We start from the raw sequence: 22,890 nt of genomic DNA on the forward strand, positions 1-22,890 counted from the left end.
TAGAGAAAACTTGTTCATGTAGTAAGTAGTCCACATTACCTTTAGGAAATGGACTTTTCAAGCATTCACTATATATTAACCAGGAAAGTGAGTGTGAGCGTGTGTGTGTGTGTGTGTGTGTGTGTGTGTGTGTGTGTGTGTGTGTGTATCCCCGGGATGGGGGGTTGCCAACTCTTTTGGAGACCACCACATGGCTGCCCTGGAATAAGTATTGTGGGGACAACTAACTCTGCCCAAGAGAGTCAAGGAAGTCTACCCAGAGACGGGACGGTCATAGTTGAGTTGGGAATCTGGAGACCAGGGATGGGAAATAATCTGTCCAGCGTCACCTTGCCTGTCATTTGCAGAGCTGGGATAAAGCCCAAAGTCGCAGGACTCCTAATCCCAGGGAACTGTGTTGTGCTGTGGAAAGAGACTGCGTTTGGAAGCTGAGTGACCTTGAACAGGTGCCTTCTTCTCCGTGGGCCTCACAGAGGAGCGTGATCTGTAGGAATAGTTAGGTGCACTCACTCATTGTGGGGACAACAAATGAACAACACAGGCTCTCAGGCAGACAATGGCGGGAGCTCTGATTCTGGTGCCCGTGTTAACTTTTATATTCTAAACAGTTTGGTCATGCTAGTGTTTGTCAGGATAAGGTGAGTCAGGGCATTAAACTGAACTGTCTTTCTAAAGTAGGCTCATTGCATCGGCCTCAGCTCCTTTCACTAGAGTTTGGTTTCACAAGAATTCTGCCCCAGCCCAGCTGCATGGCCAAGCCAAATCCACTTTGTAAGTCATACAGCTCTGTTCTTTCCACGTTCAAGCTCCATAAAGAGTTGTAAATGGAACAAATGTGGCTGTTAGCATGATCTCCCTCTGAAGATGAAAAAATAATTAAAAGGAGACAGGAGACCCTGGTACTTCAGAAGTGGACGAATCACAGAAGGGTTAATAAAATAGAAAGCGATTAAGACAGTAGGAGATAGTGTGACTTGGCTTTTAGCTCTCATGAGGAGGACAGGATCGCCAGGATCGCGTTCCAGGGCAGCCTACTGACCATGAGGAAGAATGTGTGTGGTTCCAGAGTTGAGCCCAGCGAGCCACAGCCATGCTAAGAACCCTGAGACCAGGTGGGGGAGGGAGGAGGGCAAGCCAGTGACGTCTCCAGGGGGAGGTGTTCAGGGCCAGGGCGAAGCACACAGAAAGTCTGAGTGTACTCGGGTTGCCATAACAAGTACCACAGACTAGGGAGCTAGGACAACAGACATCTATTTTCTCACAGTTCCAAAGACTGGAAGTCCAAGATCAAGGTGTAGGCAGAGTTGGATCCTGCTGAGGGCCTCAAGGGAGGGGTCTGTTCTAGGCTTCTCTCCTTGGCTTATAAAAAGTCACCTTCACATCGTCTTCCTTCTATGTGTATCTCTGTGTCCAAACTCCCCCATCTTATGAGGATGCCAGTCACATTGGGTTAAGATCCACCCTAATGACTTCAGTTTAACTTAATCACTTTTAAAGACACTATCTTCAGAGACAGTCACATTCTGAGGTACTGGGGGTTAAAACGTCAACATATGAATTTTAAGGGACACAATCTGACTTCAACATATGAATTCTGGGGGGACACAATTCAGCCCAAAACACAAGACACAGTCCCTTTTCCTCCGGGAGGGGGACCCATGTGACATGAGAAGCCACTGGGAATGCCATTTTTTGCTCTTATCTTTAATGACCCAGGCCTTAGGTGATTTCCCCTAGGAAGCCTTCTTAGATCATTACCACCCCGTCCAAGCCCATTGGACTCCCTCCCCACCTCCCCTTGAGTTCTCCAAACACTTAGCTGGTACCTCTATTGGGGCATTTATCGTCATCTACCTTAGACTTAATTAGAAATGTGTCTATGCTCCTGACTTATTGAAGCCACATGTTTTAGGCATCTTTGTGTCTCTCTCATATCCCCTGCCTCCTGTCTTGCATATAGAGCAGGTTTGATAATATTTGTTGGCTTGTTGACGGGCCGCTGTCCAAGAAAGTTGGGTAATAAGTGCTGGATAAACAGGAAGATGCAGCTATTAATAAAACAGCAACGTGCCTTTCCTTAGAGTCTTTGCACTCACAGACAAAGTCGAGCTCCTGGATTTATAAAGAAAAGAAGCTCCTTCCACCCTTCTAACCTTGTTTGACCTAAAGGGTCAACGGAAGACTCTGCCAACTGGGTGCTCAGCGTTCTTAAACCCCCAGAGTTCAAAGACGATGACTCCTCTGGCCAGTCTTGAAGAAACTCTTCAATCATTTCTTGAATAATGGCATTCTTTTGGCCCGGCTCTATGGATACTCCGCCTTCCACCCCCAGTCCAGTGACCTTCTGTCCCCTTGTTTCTTGGCTGAACGTCTGGGTCTGATGTAGAGAGCAGAAGCAGTTTCATCAGAGCGAGGGTCCTTCCCACGAATGCAGAGCCACACAGCCCAGAAAGCCTGACTGTGCGGAAACAGCTGGGTTTTGGCAGGCTGATTTTGAAGAACAATGCTAATAATTGAAAATCACTTTGTTTCAGAATGGTGTATGCGGGATGAGGAATGTACTGTTAGATAAGGCAGGTCACCCGTGTTGTTAAGAGAAGACTCATTTGAGGATTTGCTCTGAAATCCCTACCTTTACTTTCCCTCACCTCCTACCTTTACTTTCTTCTAGTAAAGCTTCCCACCTGGTCCCTGGGAGGTAGGTGTGCCTGGGGATTTGTCCCTTCAGCTCTTGGGATGGTTGGCAAGGGCTTGGGATGCTTGAGTCCTTGGGCCAGTTGCCTTTGCTTTCTCCATTGTGCCTTACACACTTCTAGAATTTTCTGTGTGTGCCCCCAAATGGAAAAGGTTGGGGAGAACTGCTTTAGACTGATGTATTCTGCAGAGATTTCTAGGATCACAGAGCAGGTTTCTCAATATTTACCTTTTAAAAGGAAACACATTCACTTATTACTCTTGGTGCTCTGGCTTTGGACAAAATGAATGCCAATATTAGGACTCTGTGGTTCAGTAAAGTTGTAGGGAAATTTGATTACATTCAATGTATTAATCAGCTGGACTCTTGTGGTTGCAAGTAACAGAAACCCAGCTCAGAGTTGCTTAAGCAAAAAAATAAATAAAACAACAACAACGAAAACACAACTGCATGACCACATAATTTATTTTTTCATAACTGAGAAGTCCACGAGTAGAATGAGCCCTGGATGACTGGATCATATCATACGGACTTGGTTTTTTTCTCTCTCCATCTCCTGTCTCCAATACAAAGGCTTCTTCATTCTCAGGGCAGGCTCTCTCAAGAGGTAGCCCCTGGCAGCTGCAGGCTTTTCTCTTACCAGGTTAGCAACACAGAGAGATTGCCTCAATCTTTAGAGCTCTTTTAAAAGGATAAAGTCAGACTCTGTTAGCTAGTTTGGGTCACATGCCCATTCCTAAACTCATCGCTGTGACCAGAAACATGTGGGGTTTTGATTTACCAAACCTGTATCACAGGTCCAATGCCGGAGCCAGTAGTGGATGTAAAGCTATCTGGAACACACTTTCCACACTAAAGGTGAGGAAAGATGGTTTCTCAAAGGAAAATCGGAATGCTATTACCTCCTGAAGGGAGTTTGGATGTTGAGTGGGCAAGAGCTATACCTGGCATTCCGGCTTCCACATGGAAACAGAGGAAATGGAAGGACTCTAGTTTGTTCTGAGCCAACAGTGACAGATAATGGAGAATGCGCTCCCCAGCTGATTCAGTGTCCTTCATACATGCACTCTTCTGGGACACTGGGGGATGGTCACCAGTAAAGAAGGCAGGGGCCCGGAACTGTTATTTATGCTACCCATCTGTCCTCATGTAGGCAGCTATCCACACTGTCCCTCAGAGACAGCGAACTCTCTTGTTCATTAAAAATTGTCAGGGAGATAATACCATGAAGTCTCTTTATAGAAATATCAGGCTGTTATAATTCTTTGAGTCAAGAAGAAATGCCTAGTACCTCACTTGAATCACTTGTGCTATTGTCTTTCTTATCCTGCCCTTAGGAAAAACAAAAAATAAAAAAAAAACAAAGAATGGTAGATTAGTACTGTGTATAGCCATCATCATCATCGTCATCATCTTCACCATCCCACATCAAAGCACCTGTGCGTCTCTGATTCCATTTTTATTTTAATGGCGGTGATACGTTAATTGGTCATGTACGGTAACTGCCAACACTCACATGTGCAGAGCTGTTGGTCATTCTTTTATCTCCTGGCCCCTTATCATAGTAAATCTTGGCAATGGCCTTTGTTTTCTTATCTATAAAATGAGGATAATACCTATCTCATAAGTTTTTCCGCGAGGATTAAAAGAATATATATAAAGCACGTGATGTTAAAATAAGTAAGTTGCATAGCTATATGTAGCCATATGTTCCCTAAGACACGCTTCATGACAGGAATTACCTTCTGCCCTTAAAGAAAAGCCCCCACTGGTCACTTACAAAGTGCGGAGAGCTTCTAAGAACTTTTGAACTGGAATGATGGCCCAGGGATGCACCACTGCTCCATGACCAAGAAAGAAAATCTGAAGAAATTGAATAATGCTTTTCTGGAAAAGGACCATAGTTATGCTCAGGGCATAGTACTGAGATGTCAGAAATAGACTAGAATATTCCCTCCGAGTGTTTACTGGAGAAGCATCCATAGGAAGACCTCAGGGCCAGGGCCAGGATATCTGGACATGATTCCAGTTCTGCCCTTCACTAGCTGTGTGACCTTGAATATGTGTCTTAAACTCTCTGAATCTCAGTTTTCTCTTCTGTAAAATGGGGATAACAATTCCTGACCTGGCTACCTCACAGCATTATTAGTGATGCAGTAGAGACTTTAATACCTATAAAATCTGCAGAATTGTTTCCAGAGCATTAAAATAACTTGCTCCATTATATTTATCAGAATGCAGTGTACTTGTTGTCATGCTGTCTCAGTAAACCATGAACTAAACTGGGAAAGGACTTATGCAATATTTTATATACACACAAAATTATATGTAACATATGTAAGCCAGATGTTTATTAACTATGCATATGGGAGAACCCAGCACCCAACCTAAGAACCTGTGGGCTTCTCCACCATCACACCTTGTATCTCCTTTCAAGGTCTTCTGAGACTTGCTTATTTCGTTCAATGTTATATTTCTAAGATTCCCATCCATGTTGTTGTGTGTAGCTGCAGTTTATTTTTTGCTTTTGTATACTTTTCCACAATGAGACTCTACTGTATCACAGTTTATTAATTAATTCTTTCATTAGAAGACATTTGGGTTGTTCTTAGTTTTCTGTTATTACAAAGGATGATGCTATGAACATTCTTCTGAGCGCTATACACCTGTGCTGTAAGGTATGGAAATTTCAACTTTACAAACCAATGCTTTGTTGTTTCCCAAAATAGTTATACTGGTTTACACACTAAGCAGTGATTAAGGTTTTCTCTTGCGCTTCAGTCTCACCAACACTTGGTATTGATAGACTTCTTAATTTTTTGCCAATCCAGTAGTTGTAAAATGGTAGTTTTCGTGTTCTTAATTGCATTTCCCAGGTTACTAATGAGGATAATCATATTTTAATATATTTATTGGCCACGTGTGTTTCCTCTTTTGTGAAATTGTCTGATCGTATCTTTTGCCTGTTTTCCTATTGAATTTTCTGTCCTTTTTGTACTTGTGATTTGTAGAAATTTCTTTATATATCTAGATACTAATCCTTTTCAATTGTATGGGTTGCAAATATCTTCTCCCAATTTATGGCTTATCTTTTCAATATCTTCATGGTGTTTTTTGAGCTACAGACATTCCCAATTTTAATGTAGTTGAATGTTTTTGTGGAGGCTTGCTTGAAAAATCCTTTGCTACCCTAAGATCATAAATATGTTTTCTTATATTGTCTTTTAAAAGTTTTAAGACTTTGCTTTTCACATATAACTCTTGAATCTATTTGGAATTTATTAGTGTATATGGTGAAAAGTATAGATCCAGTTTCACTTTTCTCCATATGGATAATCACCTACCCTAACACCCTTTATTGAGTAGCTCCTCCCCTCCCCATTGCTCTGTAATGTCCCCTCATTTACTTATCAAGTGTCTACACCTGTGTTGTATCTGTGTTCTTGCTACTCTCTTCCATTGTTAGTTTTTGCACCAATACTACTCAGTGTTTATTATTATAGCTCATTAATAAGTCTTCCTATCTAATAAGACAGACTCCTTTTACTTTCTTTTTCAGGAGTGTCTTGGCTATTCTTGGGCCAAGTGCCTTAAAAAAAAAATTGTTGAAGCCTCATTCTATTGAAAATGGGCACTGTTGTTCATGGGGCCCATAAATTGTTAATGTGGCTACACTGAGAACACAGGTTTTGCTTCCATCACTGTAATATTGTTGCAATGGTGACAGTGAGACATGTAACTTTTTTTTTTTTTAAAGAAAAAACTTGTTGAAATTTTGGTTGCAATTCAGTGAGTTTTTAGATAAATTTGAAGAGAACCGACATCTTCATTTTATTGTATCTTTTTATCCATGGACATTAAATCTCTTCCCTTTTTACACATCTTTGTCTAGATTCATTCCTAGGAAGTGTGTATATATATATATATATTTTTTGCTATCTTTATGATATCTTTAAAAATTCAGTGTTTCCTTTGTTGCTAGTATATAGAAACACAACTTATTTTAATACATTGAGCTTATATCTAGATAGCTTGTGAAATTCTCATATTCTTTCCAATACTTTGTAGAGTCTTTTGGGTGATTCTGACAAACACACTGTCTGTGAATAATGAGAATTTTGTTTCTTTTCTTTTCTAATTTTTATACCTTTTATTTATTTTTCATGTCTTATAGCACTGGCTGGTACCTATAGAAATATGTTGAATATAGGTGTTGACAGTGGAAGCCTTGTCTCTTTCCTGGTGGTAAAAAGACTGTGTCTAATGTTTCGTCACTAAGAATGAGTTTTGCTGAGTTTTCTTTTTTTTTTTAATAATTAATGGGTATTGAATTTTATCAAATGCTTTTTTACAACTATGAGATAATTATAGGCTTTAAAATCTGCTTTTTTGGGGAATTACAATGATGGATTTTCCTTATTAAACCACCTTTCATTCATTCCTAGTATAACCGACTTAGTCATGATAGAGTATAATTTGTTTAAAGTAAACTGCTGGATTTGTTTGGCTCATAGTTTGTTTAGGATTTTTTTCATCACTGTCTATATATTAAAATGACATGTCACTTTTCTTTTTTAAAATTACTCTTGCTGGGTTTGGTATCAACATATTAGCTTGATGCAGTGAGATAATCTTCCTTTTCTATTCTCTGGAAGGCTAGAATTATCTATTTCATGGAAAGTTTATTGTAATCTTTCTGTAAGATCATTGAGGTCTGATTTTGTGTGTGTGTGTGTGTGTGTGTGTGTGTGAGAGAGAGAGAGAGAGAGACAGACAGACAGACAGAGAGAGAGACAGAGAGAGAGAGAGAATGGGATAGGGAGGTGATATAATTTCTTTAACAGTTATGGACTGTTAGGACTTTTTACTCCTTCTTAAGTCAGTTTTGCAAAGTTATATTTTTCTTGGAATTTGTCCATTTAAGTTTTCAAATTAATTTGCATGAACTTTTTCATAGCATTCTTTGCATTATCTTTTAAATCTCTACTGAATCTGTAGTTCTATTGCTATTCTCATTCCTAATATTTTTGTGCTCTTTAAAAATATGCTAAAGTCATATCTATTTTATTAGTCATTTCGAAGAACCAGTTTTTGGCTTTGTTGATCTTTATTTTTTTTACTTTTTGCTTTTTATTTCATTAATTTCTGCTCTTATCTTTATTATCTTCTTTCTAATTTTGTTTTCCTTTGGATTTCTTTGTTCCTTTTCTAATTTCTTATGCTGGATGCTTAGCTCATTAATTTTAAACCTTTCTTCTTTCCTAATATTTAAGACTATATATTTTTCTTTGTGTTTTGCAAATTTGGATATGTAGTGTTTTCATTGCTATTAAGTTCTAAGGATTTTCTGATTTATTGTGACCACTTCTTGTGGTCCATGATTTATTTAGTGATGAGTTTTTAAATTTTACATATTTATGGGGGTTTATCTTTTTTGTTGTTGTTGATTTCTACTTAATTGCATTGTCATCAGGGAATATGATTTGTGTGTTACTGATTCTGTGAAATTTGTCTGGAACATGATTTATTCACTTTGTATCCACAATACCTAGCATAATGCCAAGAATGTGGAAGTTGTTTGGTAAATGCCGATCTAATGAATGACAGATGAATCACTGTCTAGTGACCAGGCATTAGAGGAATTATCTCTTTATCCTCAGCCAAGATGTCCAATCCTGCCAGCTACATCTTATTCCAAAATACGCTTGCAAATTCACACTAGGAATATAATGGCCCGCCAAAATTGTCTTCTATCCTGCTCACACCCTTCCTCCTTTGGCCTCAGAAGCAGACACTGAGTGGCTGGGTGAGAGGTTGCTTGCAAAACTGATAGTGTTAGACTATCAGGCCCAGTCTTAAGTGTAATAGAATTAGATAATTGCTTTGCACGTATTTCTGGAGAAAAACATTTCTTCTATAATGGTAATAGTTTAAAATATGTGTAAGGTGGCATTTCCTCCAAAGGAAACTCCTATCTCATGGAGTCCCTGAAAGTAATTAGGCATGATACCCCCATTTAAAAAAAAGGGAAAACTGACATAAACCTAGTTAGTGGTGAAGCTGGCATATGAAGGAGAAAATAATTAATTAATAGCTTCTCTGTCTTTTCCTAAGCCCCTGAGAAAGGCCTTTTGAAGATGCCTATTCAACAGGTCTTGAAAGAGGTCCGAAGGGAAATATGAGAACATCCTTATTTCAGGGTAAATCTCAGGAAAGATGGCAATGTTTATACATTACATGAGCATTCGTATATTGTAACAATATTTGCATCATATTATGATAATGTTCATATGCTGTAACAATAGTCATGCATGATAATAATGTTTATATATTGTGATAGACACTCGACATGGGGCCAAACAGAAAGTAGAAGATATAACTCAGTTGTGCTCACCAAGAGCATCAGATAAGAAGCCCTTCCCCATTCAGGCTACTCTCTTACCCTACGTTTTCTCCCTACTTTGTAATAGTCTGTTCTACAAGGTCGTGTCCTCATTTTGTATGCTGAGTCAAATTGTGAGCAGCTCCTGGCCACGTTTATGCCTTTTCCTCTTGCGTCCTCCAGAGGGCCTCTGCAGCCCTGCATAGGTAAGAGGTATAGACAGTGAGTGATGAGAGTAGGAAACTCGTCTGGAGCAGAGAGGACCCAGATATATCAACCTTTCCAGATGCAGGGGACCTCAGACCTTGTTTTTCAGAGGAGGAAACAGGCTGAGAAGAATTTGCCTTGGGGCCATCATTGAGCTAGTGGGAAGTTCTGGACTGGGACCTGGCTTTGAATTCCTAGTTTTTTCTCTTCTTTTAGGAGGTGGGCTTCCTTCCTTCTCCCATCCCTCTCCTCCCCTTCTTCTTCCTCCTACTTTCTGACATGAAGCTGGAGCAATCAACCTTGACTGAGGGCCATTTCTGTGTCGGGCACTGATTTACAGGTTTTACTTACATAGGAGCCTCACAAAACCCCTTGAGTAATGTACCATCACTAGATCCTTTTACAAATGAGGAAACCAAGGCTTTTAGGGGCTAACAAATAAACAAAAAACAAGAAAAAGACTTGTTTAAAATCACACAGCTACAGGGAGATCAGCTCGGTGGTTTGTGACCACCTAGAGAGGTGGGATAGGGAGGGTAGGAGGGAGGGAGACGCAAGAGGGAAGAGATATGGGAACATATGTATATGTATAACTGATTCACTTTGTTATAAAGCAGAAACTAACACACCATTGTAAAGCAATTATACTCCAATAAAGATGTTAAAAAAAAAATCACACAGCTAAAAAACTGGGGGTGGCAGGATTTGAAACAGGTCTGACTCCAAAGCCCATATTCTCACCAACCTCTGTTGTCCTTTGCACCTAGTTCACAGAAGTATGAGATGCCCCACATCGTAGTCCAGACCTCTTTATTCCTGCTTCCCTACTTCCCTCCCCATCTCTCTATGCCTTCATCTTTCTCCCCCTCCATGCTTGTTCTCCTGATTCTCTACTCCCTTCCAGGGACACTCAAGTCTTAATTCCGTTGTGGAGAAGGGAGCTGCAAAGGAGATGCGAGCTGTTTGGGCAGAGGGTTAAGCTCCTCAGAAGCACAGGGTGCTGCCACATGCGTATTCTCTGGGATTTTATTTCAGATCACAGGTCAAGTATGTCTTCAGGTAGGAAAAATTTAGAATGGAATTCAATGCATATGCTTTGATTTACAGATATTACCTTTATTGGGGTAAAAATACATAACATGAAATTTACCATCTTAACCATTTTTAAGTGTATAGTTGAATGGTGTTAAGTATATTCATATTGTTGTGAAACAGAACGCCAGAACTTTTTCATCTTGCAAATCTAGAACTCTATACCCCTTAAACATTAACTCCCTTTTTCCCGCTCCCCTCAACCCCTGGTAACCACCATTCTGCCTTCTGTTTTCTATGAATTAGACTACATTTAGATACTTCATATAAGTGGAATCATCAATAGGTGTGTTTTTGTGACTGGCTTATTTCACTTAGTATAATGTCTTCAAGGGTCTTTCATGTTGTGGCGCGTGTCAGAACTTCTTTCCTTTTAAATGCTGAATAATATTCCATTGTATGTGTAGACTACATTTTGTTTATTCATTCATCCATCAATGGACAGTAGGGTTGCTTCCACTTCTTGGATACTATGAATAATGCTGTAACCACCCACCCATAATGACTACCCATAATGTGTCCTGACCCACCCATACTGACTTCCAGGATACACTTAGGGAAGACCCCAAACCAGGGGAGAGTGGGATCATGGAAGCCTAATGAAGAAAGTCTTTAAAGAAGAAGGGAGTGGGTGACTGCACCAAATGCTGCTGAGAAGTGACGAAGGATAAACACTAAACCATTGGATTTGACCTTGTGGAAATCATTGGTGACCTTGACCAGAGAGGCTTTAGTAAAATCAAAAGGATGGAAGTCTGATTGGAGCAGGTTAAAGAGAGAGTGGGAGGTCTGGAGGCAGAGCAGCGACTGTAGACAACTACTTCCAGGAAGTCTGTGGCAGAGGGACCTGGAAAAATGCAGTGGTTATGGGGAGAGTTACATTGGGCCATTTGTTTTCATTATTTTTTGTTAGCACTTCCTCCACTACTGCTACTAACTCTTATCAAAAAACCTGATTAAGAATGCAGTTGAAAATAAAGAACCCAACTGAGCAGACTCTTGACCCAACTATTTAGCATCAGCAATTAAATTGTTTTTGGCGGGGCGGTGGGGGGGCTTAGCTTATTGTGGCTTAAAAAAAAATATGTACATTAAAATTTTCTGATCAAAGCTAACTCAGCTCATCAAGACATAAAACTTGATGCTAATTGCTGCAGAACTGCAAAGGGCTAGGACTTTTGTGGGGGCTGACTAAGAACCAGTACAAGTTCCCACATGCAGGAGAGGAGGACTGGATTTATCTTTCCCTCTCTCCTCCTTTGCCCTCCTCATCATCTCGTCATTTCTTTCTTTTCTTTTCCCCTTTCCTGTTCTTTCTGCTCCCCTTCTCTTCTTCTTCCTCCAGCATCCTTAGCTTGGCACATGATCCTTTTGCAAATGGGCTCCTATTCCTCCTTCCCTCCCCTTCACTCACCCACATATGTCTGCTTGTGTTAACTGCTGTTGGGTCCCTGAATGTGCTATGCCTCTCATGCCTCAGTGCCTTTGCACATGCCACTCCCAACCTACTTGTTTTGGCTAACTCCTTCTCATTTGTATTAGGGTGCAAGCTAAGCTACTATAGCAAAGAGACCTTCAACACACTGGTTTAGATAGGAGAGAATTAAAATTCTCTCTCATGGTACAGTCCAGAGGCAGGTGGTTCAGGGATGGTAGGGTGGCTAGACCAAACTCAATGTGTGGCTTTCACCTCTGGATCCAAGATAGCTGCTCCAGCTCTCACCATCACACCTACATCCCAGCCAGAGGGAGGAGAGAAGTGACAAGGGAACCACACAGTCATTCTTTTAAAGCATGACCCAGAAGTTGTAACACATTAATTTTACTTACATCCCACTGGCCAGAATTTAGTCACATAGCTACACTTCACTGTAAGGGAAGCTGAAAAATTCAGTCTTTAGTTGGGAGAATGGATACTGGAGGGCAGTATCCAATTGTGGCAGCTCTGCCACATCATCTGTCTAGATTCACCCAAATATCTTCTATTCCAGAAAGTCTCTTCTTCCTGGAAGTGCCCTCATTCTTTTCTCTGGGTGACACTTAGCGTACTGAATTGGGATTATCTGGTCCCTTATCTGTTGCCTGCTAGACCGTAAACAAACATGGCCCACGTGTCATTTATCTTTGAATCCCTAGTACCTACCACAGTGTTGACTCCCAGTGAATGGGCGTGGTGTAAATGAATCCTGAATAGCTGTGTTATTTGGCCCTGGGATTTGGGCGCTGTGCTCTTCATGGTGGGAGGGAGAGCTAGATTGGTCGGTAGGTCAGCTAGTTGGCTGGCCCCGCATGTAGCTCCTTCACCTCCCTGCCGTCTGACCTAGAGAAATCCAGATGTCTGCTAGTGACCACAGGGTGGGGGATGGAAGAGGGCAGACCCTAATCCATCAGCTAGATGAACATGCAATCCTGAAAAGTGTTTAATCAGTTCAAATATTTATTTTAGATTTAAGTGATACAATCCAACTCTCACCAAGTCCAAAGAGTGGTGGGGAGCATGTGTGGCTCTTTCAGTCCTGTGCCGTTTGGGGTGGGGCCCTCACTTCCAGACTCTCAGGACATGTGGCCCCCTCAGCCAGCAGACAGTATCCCTCAGACTCTCTCTCTCTCTGGCATCCTCTCCCCTACCTTCAGGGTCCCTACCTGCTTTTCCCCTCTTCCTCCCATCCCCTGGAGTTTCACCTCCTCTTCAGTTGTAGCCTCAGCAGTTATTCTCTGATGTGTTGAGGCCAGCGGCTAGTGATGAGGAGCAGGGAGCTTTGGACCATAGAGGGTGGGGGGCAGGAGAGGAGACCAGCAGAGGGGGCTGGTCTCAGGATGAAATATCTATATTCTTTTTTTTTTTTTTTTGACCATTTTATTTTTAACATCTTTATTGGAGTATAATTGCTTTCCAATGTTGTGTTAGTTTCTGCTGTATAAGAAAGTGAATCAGCTATATGTATACATATATGCCAATATCTCCTCCCTCTTATGTCGGCCTCCCACCCCTCTAGGTGGTCACAAAGCACCGAGCTGATCTCCCTGTGCTATGCGGCTGCTTCCCACTAGCTATCTATTTTACATTTGGTAGTGTATATATGTCCATGCCACTCTCTCACTTTGTCCCAGCTTACACTTCCCCCTCCCTGTGTCCTCAAGTCCATTCTCTACATCTGTGTCCTGCCCCTAGGTTCTTCAGAACCATTTTTTTTTGTTTTTAGATTCCATATATATGTGTTAGCATATGGTATCTGTGTTTCTCTTTCTGACTTCCTTCACTCCTCTGTATGACAGACTGTATATTGGGTCTCCGTTTCTGTGCGAGGGCTATCTCCAGTTGCAGCGAGGGGGGGCCACTCTTCATCATGGTGTGAGGGCCTTTCACTGTCGTGGCCTCTCTTGTTGTGGAGCACAGGCTCCAGACACACAGGTGCCGTAGGTGTGGCTCATGGCCCTAGTTGCTCCACGGTATGTGGGATCTTCCCAAATCAGGGCCTGAACCCGTGTCCCCCACACCGGCAGGCAGACTCTCAACCACTTCACCACCAGGGAAGCCCTGGTTTCAGTTTTTCACCATTGAGAACAATGTTGGCTGTGGGCTTGTCATATATGGCCTTTATTATGTTGAGGTAAGTTCCCTCTATGTGTACTTTCTGGAAGTTTTTTTTTTTTATCATAAATAGGTGTTGAATTTTGTCTAAAGCTTTTTCTGCATCTATTGAGATGATCATATGGTTTTTCTCTTTCAATTTGTTAATATGGTATATCACATTGATTGATTTGCATATATTGAAGAATCCTTGCATTCCTGGGATAAACCCCACTTGATCATGGTGTATGATCCTTTTAATGTGTTGTTGGATTCTGTTTTCTAGTATTTTGTTGAGGATTTTTGCATCTATGTTCATCAGTGATATTGGCCTGTATTCTTTGTGACATCTTTGTCTGGTTTTGGTATCAGGGTGATGGTGGCCTCACAGAATGCGTTTGGGAGTGTTCCTTCCTCTGCTATATTTTGGAAGAGTTTGAGAAGGATAGCTGTTAGCTCTTCTCTAAATATTTGATAGAATTCACCTGTGAAGCCATCTGGTCCTGGGCTTTTGTTTGTTGGAAGATTTTTAATCACAGTTTCAATTTTGATGCTTGTGATTGGTCTGTTTATATTTTCTATTTCTTCCTGGTTCAGTCTCGGAAGGTTGTGCTTTTCTAAGAATTTGTCCATTTCTTCCAGATTGTCCATTTTATTGGCATAGAGTTACTTGTAGTAATCTCTAATGATCCTTTGTATTTCTGCAGTGCCAGTTACTACTTCCCCTTTTTCATTTCTAATTCTATTGATTTGAGCCTTCTCCCTCTTTTTCTTCATGAGTCTAGCTAATGGTTTATCAATTTTGTTTATCTTCTCAAAGAACCAGCTTTTAGTTTTATTGATCTTTGCTATTCTTTCCTTCATTTCTTTTTCATTTATTTTTGATCTGATCTTTATGATTTCTTTCCTTCTGCTAACTTTGGGGGGTTTTTTGTTCTTCTTTCTCTAATTGCTTTAGGTGTCAGGCTAGGTTGTTTATCTGAGATGCTTCTGTTTCTTGAAGTAGGATTGTATTGCTATAAAATTCCCTCTTAGAACTGCTTTTGCTGCATCCCGTAGGTTTTGGTTTGTCATGTTTCATTGGCATTTGCTTCTAGGTGTTTTTCGATTTCCTCTTTGACTTCTTAAGTGATCTCTTGGTTCTTTAGTAGTGTATTGTTTAGCCTCCATGTATGTGTGTTTTTTACAGATTTTTTCCTGTAATTGATATCTAGTCTCATAGTGTTGTGGTTGGAAAAGATACTTGATACAATTCAATTTTCTTAAATTTACCAAGGCTTGATTTGTGACCCAAGATATGATCTATCAAGTGTTCCATGAGCACTTGACACGAAAGTGTATTCTGTTGTTTTTGGATGGAATGTCCTATAAATATCAATTTTGTCCATCTTGTTTAATATGTCATTTATAACTTGTGTTTCCTTACTTATTTTCATTTTGGATGATCTGCCCATTGGTGAAAGTGGGGTGTTAAAGTCCCCTACTATGAATGTGTTACTGTTGATTTTCCCCTTTAATGGCTGTTAGCATTTGCCTTTTGTATTGAGGTGCTCCTGTGTTGGGTGCATAAATATTTACAATTGTTATATCTTCTTCTTGGATTGATCTCTTGATCATTATGTAGTGTCCTTCTTTGTCTCTTGTAATAGTCTTTATTTTAAAGTCTATTTTGTCTGATGTGAGAATTGCTGCTCCATCTTTCTTTTAATTTCCATTTGCATGGAGTATCTTTTTCCATCCCCTCACTTTCAGTCTGTATCTGTCTCTAGGTCTGAAGTGGGTCTCTTGTAGGCAGCATATATATGGGTCTTGTTTTTGTATCCATTCAGCCAGTCTATGTCTTTTGGTTGGGACATTTAATCCATTTACATTTAAGGTAATTATTGATATGTATGTTCCCATTACCATTTTCTTAATTGTTTTGGGTTGGTTGTTGTAGGTCTTTTCCTTCTCTTGTGTATCCTGCCTAGAGAATTTCCTTTAGCATTTGTTGTAAAGCTGGTTTGGTGGTGCTGAACTCTCTCAGCTTTTGCTTGTCTGTAAAGGTTTTAATTTCTCTGTTGAATCTGAATGAGATCCTTGCTGGGTAGAGTAATCTTGGTTGTAGGTTTTTCCCTTTCATCACGTTAAATATTTCCTGCCACTCCCTTCTGGCTTGCAGAGTTTTTGCTGAGAGATCAATTGTTAACCTTGTGGGAATTCCCTTGTATGCTATTTGTTGTTTTTCCCTTAGTGCTTTTAATATTTTTTCTTTGTATTTAATTTTTGATAGTTTGATTAATATGTGTCTTGGCATGTTTCTCCTTGGATTTATGCTGTATGGGACTCTCTGTGCTTCCTGGACTTGATTAGCTATTTTGTTTCCCATATTAGGGAAATTTTCAACTATAATCTCTTCAAATATTTTCTCAGTCCCTTTCTTCTTCTCTTCTTCTTCTCTGACCCCTATAATTCGAATTTTGGTGCATTTAATGTTGTCCCAGAGGTCTCTAAGACTGTCCTCAATTCTTTTCATTCTTTTTTCTTTAATCTGCTCTGTGGTAGTTATTTCCACTATTTTATCTTCCAGGTCACTTATCCATTCTTCTGCCTCCGTTATTCTGCTATTGATTTCTTCTAGAGAATTTTAAATTTCATTTATTGTGTTGTTCATCATTGTTTGCTCTTTAATTCTTCTAGGTCCTTGTTAAACATTTCTTGTGTTTTCTCCATTCTATTTCCAAGATTTTGATTCATCTTGACTATCATTACTCTGTGTTATTTTTCATGTAGACTGCCCATTTCCTCTTCATTTGTTTGGTCTGGTGGGGTTTTACCTTGCTCCTTCATCTGCTGTGTATTTCTCTGTCTTCTCATTTTGCTTAACTTACTGTGTTTGGAATCTCCTTTTTGCAGGCTGTATGTTTGTAGTTCCCATTGTTTTTGGTGTCTTCCCCCAGTGGGTAAGGTTGGTTCAGTGGGTTGTGTAGGCTTCCTGGTGGAGGGGGCTGGTGCCTGTATTCTGGTGGATGAGGCTGGATCTTGTCTTTCTGGTAGGCAGGACCATGTCCAGTGGTGTGTTTGGGGTGTGTGTGACCTAATTATGATTTTAGGCAGCTTCTCTGCTAATGGGTGGGGCTGTGTTTCTCTCTTGCTACTTGTTTGGCATAGGGTGTCTAGCACTACAGCTTGCTGGTCATTGAGTGGAGATGGGTCTTAGCATTTAGACAGAGATCTCTGAGATAGCTTTTGCTGTTTGATATTACATGGAGCTGGGAGGTCTCTGGTGGACCAATGTCCTGAACTTGGCTCTCCCACCTCAGAGGCACAGGCCTGACACCCAGCCAGATCACCAAGGCTCTGCCCACCACACGGCTCAGAAGAAAAGGGAGAATAAAAGAAAGAAAGAAGGAAAAAATTAATAAATAAAATGCAGTTATTAAAATAAAATATTCAAAACTATTAAAAATAAAAATAATTAAGAAGTAATTTAAAAAAGAAAAATAAAAAAAGAAAGGAGAGCAACCAAACCAAAAAACAAATCCACTGATGATAACAAGTGGTAAAAACTATACTAAAAACAAAAACAAATAAAAAAACGGACAGACAGAACCCTAGGAAAACTGGTAAAGCATAGCTATACAGCTTCACACAAAGAAGCATACACATACGCACTCACAAAAAGAGAAGGAAAAAATATATATATATCTATACATAAAATGAAGAGAGCAACCAAATCAATAAACAAATCTACCAATGATAATAAACTCTAAATACTAAACTAAAATAAACATAAAACCAGAAACAAATTAGATGCAGAAAGCAAACCCCAAGTCTACAGTTGCTCCCAAAGGGCACCTCCTCCATTTGGGATGATTCGTTGTCTATTCATGTATTCCACAGATGCAGGGTACATCAAGTTGACTATGGAGATTTAATCTGCTGGTCCTGAGGCTGCTGGGAGAGATTTCCCGTTGTCTTCTTTTTTCACACAGCTCCTGGGGTTCAGCTGCGTGTAGGTTGCCTGAGGGCATCTGTTCCGGCTCAGACAGGACGGAGTTAAAGGAGCCACTGATTCGGGGGCTCTGGCTCACTCAGGCCGGGGGGAGGGAGGGGTACGGATGCAGGGCGAGCCTGCGGCGGCAGACGCGGGTGGGACATTGCACCAGTCTGAGGTGTGCCGTGCGTTCTCCCGGGGAAGTTGTCCCTGGATCCCGGGACCCTGGCAGTGGTGGGCTGCACAGCCTCCTGGGAGGGGAGGTGTGGACAGTGACCTGTGCTCGCACACAGGCTTCCTGGTGGCGGCAGCAGCAGCTTTAGCATCTCATGCCCGTCCGCGCAGATAGCCGCGGCTTGTGCCCGTCTCTGGAGCTCGTTTAGGCGGTGCTCTGAATCCCCTCTCCTCGTGCACTCTGAAGAAATGGTCTCTTGTCTCTTCGGCAGCTCCAGACTTTTTCCCAGACTCCCTCCCAGGTAACTGTGGCGCACTAACCCCTTCAGGCTGTGTTCACGCCGCCAACCCCAGTCCTCTCCCTAGGATCTGACCTCCGAAACCCAAGCCTTGGCTCCCAGCCCCCGCCCGCCCCAGCGGGTGAGCAGACAAGCCTCTTGGGCTGGTGAGTGCAGGTCGGCACCGATCCTCTGTGCGGGAATCTCTCCACTTTTCCCTCCGCACTCCCGTGGCTGCGCTCTCCTCCGCGGCTCTAAAGCTTCCCCACTTCCCACCCCTCCCCTGTCTCCGCCAGTGAAGGGGCTTCCTCATGTGTGGAAACCTTTCCTCCTTTACAGCTCCCTCCCACTGGGGCAGGTCCCGTCCCCATTCTTTTGTCTCTGTTTTTTCTTTTTTCTTTTCCCTACCCAGGTATGTGGGGAGTTTCTTGCCTTTTGGGAAGTCTGAGGTCTTCTGCCAGCGTTCAGTAGGTGTTCTGTAGGAGTTGCTCCACATGTAGATGTATTTCTGATGTATTTGTGGGGAGGAAGGTGATCTCCATGTCTTATTCCTCCGCCACCTTGAAGTTCTCTCGAAATATTTATATTCTTAATCACCTGCTTGCCTGCTGCTTGTAACTTGTTATGTTGAAAGAGCCATCTGTCACTCCCCACCCTTGTCCTAGGGTTCCAGGAATGGGTGTATGTGAAGTGTTCCCCTATGTCACTGTCCGTGGTCAAGACCTGGCCTCACCTCCCAGGTGTGGGACACTCGCTGTTATGTGTTCCCATAGCCCTCTGCAGTGCTCTCCACACTGGTTTCTGTTCACCGCCTGCCTTCCCCACTAGCCTGCAAGTCCTAGGAGGGCAGGTGATGGTGGCCCCATTTCAGAGGCAGGGAAGCAAATGCAGGCCAATGACATATACATGATTGCCCTGGTTAGTTAGTGATGGAGTCAGAAGTGGTAGCAGAGTCTCTGACCCCGGCGTGGGGAGGAGAACACGTGCAGATTCCATTCTCGTGCTCTGAGAGGGACTGGCAGGGAGTGTTTGCTGCTGACGACAGGCTGATTGATTCCTTGGGGTGAATTTGCATACCCTGGTAATCTCACAGCCTGCACCAGGCCAAGGGTTTGGTCCTGAGCCTGCAAAATGGATTGGTCTGGTTGTGCCCTAAGGGGTCCTGCTGGTGCCCATTTTCAGGCCAGGAAAAGGTGTGTCTTTTCTTTCCTCTGATGTTCCTCCCTCCTGTGATTGTTGAGAATAAACTTCTTCCTCGTCTGAGTTGTACGGCTCTTTATGAGGAAGGAGGAAACATAACTCACTCCATCAGGCCAAGCACATGGCGTGTCAAAGCCTCTGGAGGTTGAGGACACTCTCAAATTAACCCTGGGCAAAGACCGGGACAGGGATGAGGCCCCGGTCACTAGAGGTGGGGGCCTGGGGCTCTGCTGGGCAGGCACTGTTCCCAGATATCCTCCATCCCATGGCGTGAGACATGGGGCCACCGAAGAGGTGGTTGGCCCAACTGGCTTCCTCTCCTATCCTGTGGTGTAACTGACTTCCCCCTCTTGCCTTCAGAAAAGTCCAAGGACAAAGTATCTTCATTTCCAGTATCATTCACGTCCATGCTCTCCATCACACCAGGCGCTATGTTAGGTGCTTAGGACTCAAATGTGAATGAGACCCATTTCTCGTTTTCCGGGAACTCGCAGTTTGGTGGAGGGAGATGGAGCCCTGCACAGCTAATTCTGTCATACAGTGTGAAATGCTATAAAACCAGATGTGTTTAATTAGCACATGTGTGAGTATAAAAGTAGGCTTGACGTGCTCTGTTGCCGAGGTGTAAAAAGAAAGCTGTGTGGTTTCTAAGGAGGGGAGTGAAGTGTTGAGCAGTGGGGCCCCATGATCGTTTCCATGTCTTGGATCATTCTGGAGGTTGTGTTTCACTTGCTTCCAGCGGGAGAGGCTGGAGGCCGGCAGACTAGTACAGAGTTATTCCAACCGTTTAGAGAAAAGACAGCAAGGCCTTGGAATATTGGGGGGTAAGGAATGGAAAGAAAGAATTTGCAAAATTTCCAGGAGGTGAATTGTGTGAGAGTTGGGTCTGGGGGGAAGGACTTAAGGATGGCTGAGCTTTCTAGCCCCAGGTTCAGGACAACGGTGACACCGTGAACTGTGACAGCATCAGGAGAGAAGGGTATGGGGGAGGAATATGCTCAGAGGGAATGGGGAGCCAGAGCCTACGGGGAGGTGTGGTGGAGATGACGTGATTTAAGAGCTATAGTATTTATAGACTGCGTTCCTGAACAAGGGATGGTCTGTATTGAAGGAAAAACGTTGTCTTTGCTCCTAATTGGAATCTTTTGCACTTTTTGTCATCACTTTGGGGGCCAGTATTGCCAAGAACTTAGTTAAGATTCAGGGAACTGAGTTAACTCTTAGGCAATCAAAACACCACCAGCAAACTGAAAGGAAGAGAACCTTCTGAAGGTACACAGTGCTCTGGGCCCAGCCACTGCAGGTGGACGTGAGTAATGGCTGAGTCTGTGGCCCCAGGAAAGCATTTTTTAGACTGTGGTTTAGGCTGTGCTGAGAACGTCTTGAATAAGACTCTAAAAATCACAATACTATTGTAACCAGCAGGTTTGATCTTAGAGAATAATCTGGTTAGGGATTGCCGGCTTGATTTTTGAACACTTAATTCCCTCCTAGACTCTCCTGAACAGCTTCTTAAACTCTGAGTACGTTGCAAGGATACAGAACCAAACATCGCCCACAATAATCTAGCACCTTGCCTCTCGAAGTGTGGTTCCTGGGCCAGCAGACTTGGGACTTAGAAATGCAGAACTGACCAAATTAGTTTTCATTTCAACAAGATCCCCACTGATTCATATGCACATTAAAGTTTAAGAAGTACTGGTCTGGCACAGCAAGTTCCAGATATGGTTTTACATTGGAATCATTTAGGTAACTTTAAACAGCTTTCCAAGCCTCCACCCTAGACTTTCTGATTCAGCCCAGTGATTCTCTTGTGTAGCTAGGTTTGGGAACCACTGACTTGTATAGTTTCAAAAATCCTTCTCTGTTGATGGGCAAACGGCAGGACTTTTGGTAAGTGACAATCTAGTTTGAGCTCCATGTTTGTCTGGTTTATAATCACAATAATGGCTAAAGCCTCATGCCCTTTTAAAAAATACCATGTCGGGCTTCCCTGGTGGTGCAGTGGTTGAGAGTCCTCCTGCCGATGCAGGGGACACGGGTTCGGGACACGGGTTCGTGCCCCGGTCCGGGAGGATCCCACATGCCGCGCAGCAGCTGGGCCCGTGAGCCATGGCCACTGAGCCTGCGCGTCCAGAGCCTGTGCTCCGCAATGAAATAAGCAGCCTTGTCCCCTTACTCTCAGGACGATATGATGCTCAAGAAGGAACACATATGTCACTAACCCCTCGCTCCCCCCACCCCTGGAACTGCAGTAACAATTCATACGTTGTCAAAAGTTGAATGAGCAAAAAGCTTTAAAAAAAAAAAAAGTTGAATGAGCTTAGCCAATTCCCTGCCCAGTTTGAAATCAGCTAAAGTCAGCTGATGTTTACCAAGCGCTCCGGATGAAAATAATTACTCAAGAACCGAACAATGTGACCCCCATTAGCTTCATACTTTGTTTCTGTAGAAGGCACGGCTAGAAGGGCCTTTCAGAGCTCTCCTGCAAGTACTTGCTTTATGGATAGAAAAATAGAACCCATGCAGAGGTTGGAAGCTACAGTCCAGCTGGTTTCATCCAGAAGGAGAGGATTTTTAGTTGTTTGGAAAATGGATCACATATTTGTTGCCTAATTAGAGGCACAAAATGAGCAAGCTTTGTATTCTAAGCTTGATATCAAGGATTGGGAAAAATGCTGTAAACACAGAAAAATCTGGCTCCTAATGACTGCCCAGGACCTATAAGACACATGGAATGCAGATGTCCTGGGAATTCAACAAACAAGTCCTCAAATGCTGAGCTCTTTAATTAAGCAGGTGTTTGGGAAGTCTGTCCTGTCTGTGTAGCTTCCAGCCTTCACTGAGGTCGTCTTGATGAAAATTGGCCCCCATCCAGCCCAGCAGCAGGCCTAAAACTGGCTTCAATTGGAGGCGTTGGAATGTGCCTTGTTATTTTCTTCTTTCTTATCAAGCCCCATTAGCTTGAGCGAGGAAGGAACAAAAACGGGCTGGGAAAACATGTTGTTTCACTGGGTAAAAATTTACTACCAAGGAAGTGATTCCGCCGTGTCCATAAAAGGACTTGCGGAGGACTTTGGATAGGTGCAGTCTTCCGAACGTTTTTCGACAGTTTCTCCCCGTGTCACCCAATGAGAATATTTCCCTTTGGCTGATGGCCGTCCTCACTCAAGAACGGAGACATTCAGCCGAGGGTGTGTACACAGGCTCACAAAGTCAGCCCTACCTTATCGACAGTATTGGAGAAGAGAAGATACAGGAGGAGGGAAGAATCCTGGTGTTAAGGTTGATCGCGTTTGGCTGTGGAATTCAGGA

The 22,890-nt window shown here is 42.5% G+C and overlaps 1 protein-coding gene and 1 non-coding gene across 4 annotated transcripts in view; both read left to right on the forward strand.

Annotated features, from left to right (window-relative positions):
- FBLN5 (fibulin 5) overlaps window positions 1–22,890 on the forward strand; it is an 81,122-nt gene that overhangs the window by 26,714 nt on the left and 31,518 nt on the right. The gene's annotated exons all lie outside the window — the stretch shown is intronic.
- LOC112393936 (small nucleolar RNA SNORA1) lies at window positions 6,305–6,439 on the forward strand. Its single transcript, XR_003002067.1, has one exon. It is a non-coding gene; the product is annotated as a small nucleolar RNA SNORA1 (small nucleolar RNA).

This window comes from Neophocaena asiaeorientalis, unplaced genomic scaffold, assembly GCF_003031525.2.
Source record: "Neophocaena asiaeorientalis asiaeorientalis breed wild unplaced genomic scaffold, Neophocaena_asiaeorientalis_V1.1 scaffold152, whole genome shotgun sequence".
In the NCBI taxonomy this organism is placed as follows: domain Eukaryota; kingdom Metazoa; phylum Chordata; class Mammalia; order Artiodactyla; family Phocoenidae; genus Neophocaena; species Neophocaena asiaeorientalis.